The sequence below is a fragment of the Halyomorpha halys genome, unplaced genomic scaffold (genome assembly GCF_000696795.3).
Source record: "Halyomorpha halys isolate HHAL.00 unplaced genomic scaffold, Hhal_1.1 Scaffold185.1, whole genome shotgun sequence".
Taxonomy (NCBI): Eukaryota; Metazoa; Arthropoda; class Insecta; order Hemiptera; family Pentatomidae; genus Halyomorpha; species Halyomorpha halys.
In genome coordinates, this window is record NW_027106126.1 from 325,173 (window position 1) to 335,303 (window position 10,131).

The window sequence follows — 10,131 nt, forward strand, 5'->3', positions numbered from 1 at the left end:
ATTTTTTTAATAAATATCTGATTTATAATATATATTTTTTCAACATTTAATTTATTACTTAAAATTATGAAAGCTTTAATCATAAATTTTGTATTTATATAAATTAGAAATAAGGACAAGACATGGACTAAAAAGTACCCGTAATTCTTAACCACAAATTTTCTATAGATAAAATTTAGAAATAGAAAAAATGACTGGGAAATCGGACGTAGTCGAAATCGATCTCTTCTCATTCTATTCCACGATAAATAAATGCACACTGCAAGGACAAATAAACAATTTCCAAATATTTGGCTTTCTTCTGATATTACAATTAAGTACCTATTTATTTGTTAATTGGATTTATATGCCTGTGATACATATATGTTTAAAACCAGTCCAATGGAATATTTTTCTGGTGTATGATGCTGTATGTGCGCGTGACTGGTAAACTGAAACTTGTAGATTGGTATGCAATAAAGCATTTTTCATGCGAGCTTTCATGCGACAGAAAAACAAAAAGATTAATTTTCAGAAATTTACTGACTTTTTTTTAATTTAGAGAAAAATTGGAGATATGAAACTTGGTATTCGTAAAAGTATCCAAAAAAATATAAAGTACAAAATTTATAGGTTTTTATTGTAATGTGCGTGAGTTACAGTCAGCCGTTACTTCAATGTCAGCTGACTGAGGGGATCAGCTGATCGAATTTTTATAAAGAGATCTACCAAACACAATAAACCCAGTATTTTACAGCAGTCCAAGCGTGTTAGATCTTATTCCTTCTTCTCTTTTTAACATTTTGCTTTCACTGATACTTTAGTCGTGGTAGTTGAAACATTACAAAAAGGAATGTTGAAAATGTTGTAGCTTTTCAACAGTAGCTGAAATTTCTCCGAGACGATTTAAGATCACACAGGTCGTGGTACGGCCAATAACAGGTTTGGAAGAGCGTCCAGTGATTACTGATCCATCACAGATAAGGGAATATTGCTACTCCGGAGGTCTAACCATTATCTCGAGACAATAATTACTGCTCGGGATTAAATACAACAATTCAAATGATTGGTAGCTGTGGGCGTATCATGCCAATTATTGTAATCATAGGATACCGAATAAAGAAGCTTCGGTCAAACTTCATTTATGTTATGAAAACAATCCTTATTGTTATAAAACATAACTAATATGTACTTCGATAAAATTAGTCGAATAAATGAACTTTCGCAGTTTAGAGTTCTTGTAAGACCAGGTTGAAGATGACAAATATTATGTTTGCAACGGTAAATAAAACGTTTATCCTCCCAGCTGTCTAGAAAAGCCACTACTCAACAAGCTTTTCTTATCTCTTCTAGCTTGTATAAAACTTGGCAAACTTTCAAGTAAATCTTAAACTAAATCTCGACTTGCCGAGTCTTTTCACAACAGCTGTAGTTTCAAATGAATTTCTCTTTAACTAAGGAGTTATCTTTAGAGCAACTTAGATTAGTTTCTTTATTTAAACTGTTGCCAAAACATCATAGAATTAAATTTAGAATAAGTACAAAAATTAAAAGCCACAATACAGAAAATTTAAAAAATGGTGTAGTATCTTATTCTTTATTTATTTTATTTTTTTAAATCAATTTAAGACAAGTAACTTACTAAATCGCTTAGGGTTTTCTTCATTGTTACCATATTTCTCAGGACGTGATTTTAGATGATTTGTCACTGGGATTTTGTAACGGAAAATAAAGATAAAAATTGAAAAATTGCGACTAGAATCCGCAATCAACATTTTATATACTGTACAGTAATTCAACTGAAACGTAAAAAAATAAATTAAATAAAATAAACATCAACATTTTCCAGTTTATTTACATAATACCTGAGGAACAAACTATTCTATGTAATTTTTATTTAATTATTTATAATTTATTATAAAATAATACATATATTATATTGTCCATTTTCGTACAATGATATTAGAAGTTTGTTAAAAACACGATAATATCTTTAGAATAAATATATATTTTACAAACAATTATTAAGTTGATATTTATCTACCACATGTAGTGCGGTATGATTTTTGTAGCAATAGCAGGAAAAAAAAAAAAAAAATGCATAAAGGGAAATTCATGCGGCACGTAAAAGCCTTAAGAGCTATTGTCACAGTCAGTACGATCGTATTAATAAACTATGTTGCTGCCATAACATTTAAAGTCGTTGCAGTACTGCCGTTATGTTTTGGTGTTATCGTTGGCAGAACATGTAATGTGAATAAAGTTCGGAAATTTCGTTTTTGTTTTTTTAAATTTATTATAATGGAAGTTGTTAACCGTATTAGCAGTACTTATTAAATCATCAATAACGGTAATTTTTCTTACTCAATATCAACAGGTTATATTGTCAGGTTTACTATCACCGTATAGCAAGGACGCAGCTATAATAACCTACTTTCATAGCAGTAATACCGTGACAGACAACTGTCAACTTCCAAAAGAGCCTTAAAGCGATATAGCGTTATTGAATTGATATTTAGCTAACATCTACTTTAATTATTTCATTTTGCCAGAAAAAAAAGAGCATATACCTAATAAATATATTTTTATTATATCATTCATAGATAAATATAAATTTGTTTAAACATGAAATGCTAACAACCATATCTAATAATAATTAATTGTTGTGAGAAAATAAAATAATAAATTTTTGAGTGAAAATGCAAAGAATATATTGTAACGGAAAAGTTATTAAAGTATGCATAAATGAAAAAAAAAACAAAAAAAAAACGTATCATACGAAGTAATTAATATGAAAATATGGTCCTCACTACTGGTTATCACAGAAGAGGTTAACTATCGAACTATCCAATACAGTAAGACTAGAGAATATTTAATACAAATCTTTTATGCCATACCAAGTATATTATCACTACAGGAGTTTCCATCATAAAAAAGTACTTTATCTAAATTTTAATTCTTCCAAAGTTTTTTGTACCGTCACTTTTACTAAAATATTCAAATTTTCTCATGAGTAAAAATGAAAGCACAATATATTGAAAATTAAAAAAAAACTATTGAGAATTTGTTTGATATATTTAAATATCTATGAACGAGATTTCAGGGGAATAAACAACTGAACTTCGTTAGTTAAACTTATGAAATGCTTTGTCAAAGCCTGCAACATGAACCTTACTGCCATCTCACAACTCAGAGAGATGCAATTGTAGGTAATGTAGGAACACTACCCTACTGTCTTAATCGATTGGAAATCCCTCAGGTCAGATATTAAATTTAATTAATGGATAGATTAGTCTCCTACAGAACCTCTTTAGTTTTCCATAATAACTCTGTCAGTCTATCCATGCCCTTTGCGAAACATACAAGCATATACCCCTTAATCAGACGGTTGTGGGATTCAAGTCCGTCATACGATGGATGTAAACGGACTGAATCATCATACGACTGGATCAGACTTATACTTGAAACAGAAAAGAATTGGCATTGAAATATATTTCTCACCACACTGTTTTTTATTTTTGTTAATCCATCAATACGGAATCTACAGAACTGGTTATCTAGAGAATAAATTTTACGAAGGGATTATAAAAACTTCACTAACAGAATCATCCAAAATAAAAAAAATCCAAGCTAGTAATGTCACTATTAATTTAAGATACAGTTTATTACAACTTGATGAATCCCCGAGACTCTCCATTTATATCAATCTCTATAAATGCCTCAGTTGATGCGTTGTTGCAGGAACCGTTTATGGTGAAGAACTTGATGGACATTGCGGTTCACCTTAATAGCAAAGAATCTACCATATTTCCTCCAAGAATTTTCCTCAATATCTTACATACCATTACCAGTAACTCGTCAATTACTGTCATGAAAACTCCTCTCACTAAAAATGAGAAGGAACTTAAGGGGACTGTAAAATGTTATACATAGGATCTACGAAACTGGTGCTTTGTAATAAAATTATATTCTTAAAGTTGTATGGTCTTTATTATTTTAGTTTAATTATATCAAATAAGTTCAAATTTATTGAGGGGTCAATAAAATTCCTTCATACATTCATTATATTGAGCCTGCGATTACAGTCTTTCTTGTGGAAATATGCCTTTATAATTTGAAACTTTGTCAATTTAAATGCCACATTTTAATGTGAATTTTTTTGTCTGGATTCCATCAAACATGTACTGAATATATTTAGGCTTTTTCTTTAAATAGAGTGTTTTTTTGTTCCTAAACCTCCAACATAAAAGTCGCATGAAACTGCGTGTATTGATAAATTAAAATTTTCTGGCGTTGAAGCAAGGGAAAAATAGAAAATTAAAATAATCATTCCATCAGAGGTTTCCTGGGTTTGAAATAGTACTCTGAAGTTCCTTGGCTATTGAGTAAAACAGATAAATTTCGGATAATCGTAAAGCAAAAAAAATCAAAAAATATAGTGATTTTCTTATTTATTGATAATTACAACTGTACCAAAAACCCAACAAGTAAATTTTACGTAAGATCATAATGGATGATACAGTGATATTTTGATAGTGACTCAGTAGTTTTGATTTCGGAAAAATTATCAATTTCAATTTTGATTGTCAGCCTTAAAGCGACAGGGGTGGTCTTAATCATTGGCTTGATGACTTGCGTTATACGCATGGCGGGTAGGTTCACGTCGTTCTTTGATCAAACATTAATCTGATGAACAACCATGATAGACTGGGTAATTTTACGTTCAAGAATGATTATGGTGGCCGATTTTAATGGCAGTATATTAAATATCATTTCCTACCAATCATTCAGACCAATGTTGTCGATCTAATGTAGTTTTGTTAGAGGTTTATGTTTCTACCATTGGTTTAGCTTAGGTAAGGTTTTATAGAATTTTCGTCAAAAACATTCATTTATTAAACGATTTTATGCATGAAGATTTGTGTATGATTTCTATTACTTAGTACATAATGTTTCATATTAATTTATTGCTCACATTAAGTAATGTAAGAAAACTGATAATTATACATGTATTTGTTCTAGAAACATTGTTTTTCTCGGTGTAGAGCATGACTATGCAAATAATAAAGTTGCGAAACGTCGCCAAAACAAAGTTGTATCATTGACTAATATTATATATATAATATACATAAATTAATTCTCCAAATTAATACTCCAAACTACAAGTGGCTGAGGTGGATTTCTGGAGGAGATGCCTGAGGATTACCCGTCTGGATTGAGTCAGGAATGAGGATATTAGAAGCAGGCTAGGTCGGGTGACCGAAAGAGTTTCGGTGAGGGTTGGAAGGAGTAGGCTGCAATGGTATGGGCAATTTCAGCGTATTCTGGCATACGGAGTAGGTTGCCGAAGAGATTTCTGCAATGCGAACAACAAGGAAGACGGAGGAGAAGAAGATCCTGAACCCGGTGGAAGGACTGCATGGAGGAGCAGATGGCTGGCCCGGGACTTGAGAATGTGGAGGGACGGTCTGACTTAACCAGGCAATCCATTGAGGGAAAAACCCTGCAAAAAAGTAAATAAATAAATAAAAGTAAGTAATTATTCAAAGGGAAGTAAGCTATTGCTCTAGCCCATAGCTAAAGCAGTTTCTTTTTTTTTTATTTTGATCACTGTCATACTATCACAAGTATCTTAAGGAAATATTGTAGAGAAATGCCAATATAACTGTTCATTAAGTTTTCATTTATTTATTATTCCAAAGAGAAGCCAAATATTGAGGGCCACACATCAGATCGATATTTTTCGAAGTAACGAAGCGGTCAGGTGTTTGCCCATTGTTCAAACACCATCTTGTCGTTATAACGGTTCCAGTAAATTTTGGTGTGAATTCCCCCTCCCTTTTGTTTACTGTTCTGATTTTTTACCATTTCAATTCAAGCTTTCTTTCTTTTTTTAATAATATCGGAGCATTCGAATCATTATCTTTTACAAAGATTATTTTTTCAGCAACCACGATTCAGTTTATGCGAGCTATATTATATGCTATTATTGCTATTAATTTTACCTCTCCAACTTTTTATGATTGCGGAAGTACATCTGGTGGTTTTATAAATCTAGTTTATAATCTAATTTACTCATTTTTTAATTCAATGAATCAAAAATAGTGGGAAAAAACAGGTATGGTTTTCTATAAAACATTTGAAATATTTAGCAGCTAAATTCCGATTGTTTAGTTTGTGGCCGTGAAAAAGACACAGTTTTTTTTAGATAGAAATAAAAATAATTAATCTTTTAAAACTTGTATATCTACCACTACAATTTAGGGCATGAAACCTAATGGTTATCAACGGCCAACGTCTTTAATAGTTAATGTAGGCAAAAGATCTGAGTAACTACTGTTCAACAACTCAGTATTCCTTTACTATGTACTTTCTACATACATTTTTCTATGCATATAGCTCTCATAAATTTCTTCTTTAAGCTCTACATTTGGATACAAATATTTATATTTAACAAGAAACCCTTTCCGAGCAACTTGAATGATCGGAGATATAACATAATGAAAACAAGAAAGGAAGTGCTAAGAGATTTCCAAAGTCCTACTGGCATATTTGCCTCCTCCCTGTCATCAGTTAGGTCTTGGAGCATATGATGGTCTTCAGGCTTGGTACGAGCCATACACGGCTAATCCACTAGATCCGTGGTAGGGTACCACAGATACACTGCTGAGAATGCAAAGAGAAATAGAGAAGATGACCCAGAAATACGTTTTGCTGATTCTTTTTGACTTTTTCTCCGCCTTTGACAGCGTTTGGTGGCCCTTCTTACTCCAGCGGTTGCAAGAGTTCAACATCCCCAGCAACCTAAACTCTATCTTAAGTAGCTACCTCAGTCAGTGGAGCGTCTGAATGAGAGGAGATAAAGAAAGTAGAAATAGGCTGCCTGCAGACTTTGGTTCTACCTCATGTAGGGAGAATTGCTGAGGTTTTTTTTCTTTTTATTTTACAAAAATATAGAGTAAAAAGAAACTAGAAAACATATTACATTTTTTATCAAAATAGTTTTGAAGATGATTAAATTACCAAAATTTAGAAATCACAGTGATATCACTATTACCTACACTGTAAGTAGTAAAAAAAAAAAAGTGTTAACAAAGTAGTAATTCCATTCGTATAAAAAGTAAAACGTACAAATAAGTGTATAAACAAGTAAAATTTAAATCACTAATTTAAATCAAGTAAAAGAGTAAATACCTTTGCATGAGGTAGGTAATTAAAAGGCCAACTTGAGAGGACCAACAGAGAGGAGCGGGAGCATTTAGTGCGGTCTAGACCAGCTAGACGATAATCGTCCCATAATCGTCTGAGCGCGCACTTAATTTGATGGACCAACAACGTGTGTTGTTGAGACAAGACAACATCGGCTCAAAGTGTGTTGTGCGGTGCTGTACGAACCTCCCTCTACTCAACTGTACAAAACGGGCTTTCGGGGCTGCTCATTTGGTGCGTTTGCTCAGGTAGATAGAACGGCCTAAGTTTCATTCTAGATAGTGAACTGTATATCATATTTCATGGCAAACCATTTGTCTAGATCATTTCAGTCATTTTAATAACACCATTTATCAATCATTGTGAATAAATACTTAGATCCTATATGTAGTATTTTTACTATCATATTACACAATACGACCGCTTATTATATTATATAATTAATGGTAAATATATCTTATAAATATAAAGGTATTTGATTGGTAACTGGTAAACACAAAATAAACCTCTGGAAAAGAATTCAATTATTATCATTGGCAGGACTCAATCTTAATTAATTAATTGATTAACTTATTTTTGAATAATTGCCTTCAGCGATTATCCTGGCATCCCGACGACAGATACATAGCAGTATATACGCGGTTGCTCTTAGTTATTATAATTCGGTGTACATATTGTTGTCAATATATATTTTTATAATATATATGTAATAACAGAAGATCTACGAAAGTTATTCATATAAGTAATAACCTACGTTGTACGTTTATTTAGACCTAAATTATCTTGCATAGATTTACCATTAACCTCCAAACTTTGATTTTTTATTTAAAGAGTAATATATAAAAATAAAGTTAGTCCATTTAATTAAGAAATGCATTGATTGCCTCAAACTCCTCCTTCCATAGCCGACTTTCAATGGTCTTTAATGTATTCCAAGGGTCCTGTTTACTCTTTCTTATCTCCTGTCAGCGAACTCACCACCATTAATTTTCTTCGTTATCCATCCTTAGGAGTTCTCCGGTTTTAGGCATTATTCCTTGTTTTCCCAGTTTGGATCTTATCTGTAATACATATTGATTTTAGAAGACTGAACGTTCAACTAAAGTCTTTTCGATAAATTAGAAATCAATGGTTTCATACGTGGTTAGGTATAATCATATTTGTCTGAGAATATTCAAAAACAATATTATACTTCTGACAAAGAACCAATAGATCACCAATTACTACAAAGAAATATATCGGTGAAAAAAAAAACGTAAGTTAATATTATATTATACCAAGTAAGTAATTGTATATAAATTGATTTATTAATCTTCATGCATAGTATCTATTTAGTAAATATGTACGTAGCTGTTTGATTGAATAATTTACTTAATTATAAACAATTTTCGGAACTACGTAAATAAAGAACTTAATGCACTAAGGGTTATAATGCTTTTTATACTTATAATTTTGTTTATTTTTTCTTCTCAATGATACCACTTTTTAAAAACTCACCTATTAATTTTTTTTTTCAGAGAAACCCCAATGCTGATGTGTTAGATGGTTTGACATCCTTGATATCTAAAAAAGGATAAATGACACATTTTTTTATATATTAATTTTTATTATTTTGTGGATTCCTCGTTACTACTGATATTATTGGACATAATAAAATAGTTAAGTTGCTGGACTTAATTTATTAATTTCTATACATACACTCAGAGATAAACGAAAATCTGTATATTATAGCACGGACACTTAATCTCACTGATTTTAGAATTAGAATAGCATAAAATATAATTTTTTTTTTCTAAGATCAGGTCCCTGAATATTAAAAAAACCTTACTGGTGACGTATTTATTTAACTAAATTAAATAAAACTGATGGATAAATTCATTGATTGGAACATGGGGAAAATATATATATATATGGCTACTTTGAATGCCTTCTACAGAATGATTTTTTCTTGTAACAAATGTTCAACTCGTCTTAAAAAAAGAAAGAATTTTATCATACATGGTTTACAATCATTTCTTTTTCAATTCCTGAATTATTTATATTTCATGCGGGAAGAATTCCTGTTGAATGGTTGGAATGTTTGGAATTCCATACAAAAATTTTTAAAATACTATCTCATTGATTTTCTGAGGCAGGTGATACAAGTATCCGAGATACACTCTAGCTTGATAGTCGCAATTCAATATGATGTCGCTTAAAAACTAGTAATCTAAATATGTTATTTTTTATTAATGAATATGTTATACACGAATGTGTCTGTATAAATATTCACCTCCCGGATCTCTACAATTTTAGGATTTTTGATATTTGCTTCGTCACAAAACTGGCGTTGGACTTATATTTTAAGGAGGTTTTTATATTAAATATTGATATTCCAATATTTATTATTGTATTCTACACTTTAGAATAGTATAGAAAAAATTCTTATACACATTGTTGTATGAAAATCAGAGTAGACAATTACCGAAATTGCTGAGATTTGTTTTGTTTGATAATGAAACCTATAGGACCAACCGTTATTGAATTATAAGCAAAGAAAGGTATATCCTCAAAAGAGTTTTTTGGAAAGTTGTTGATGAAATTGATTACACCACACCTCCAATATTGAGGTTAATTAGTCAAAAATACATTTTTATATAGGTATATGAGGGAAAATATGTTTGCGTATGTGAAGGTGAAAGTAGTTTATGGAATTGAATAGTAATGATGGACTATTTGGGTATTAATACACTCAGTCCCTTAAAATTAAAGCTGGATCAATGGTACGATTGAGGACTTCAAATGTTATATACAGGACAAAATAATTTTCACAAAAGCGTATAACAAGATGAATATATAAACAGCGAAAATCTACTTATTTATGTACTTAGTAAAGTAGTAACTACTTGTATTATGGAACTATATGAAATATGAATGATATATGAATGTAACAATATATATATA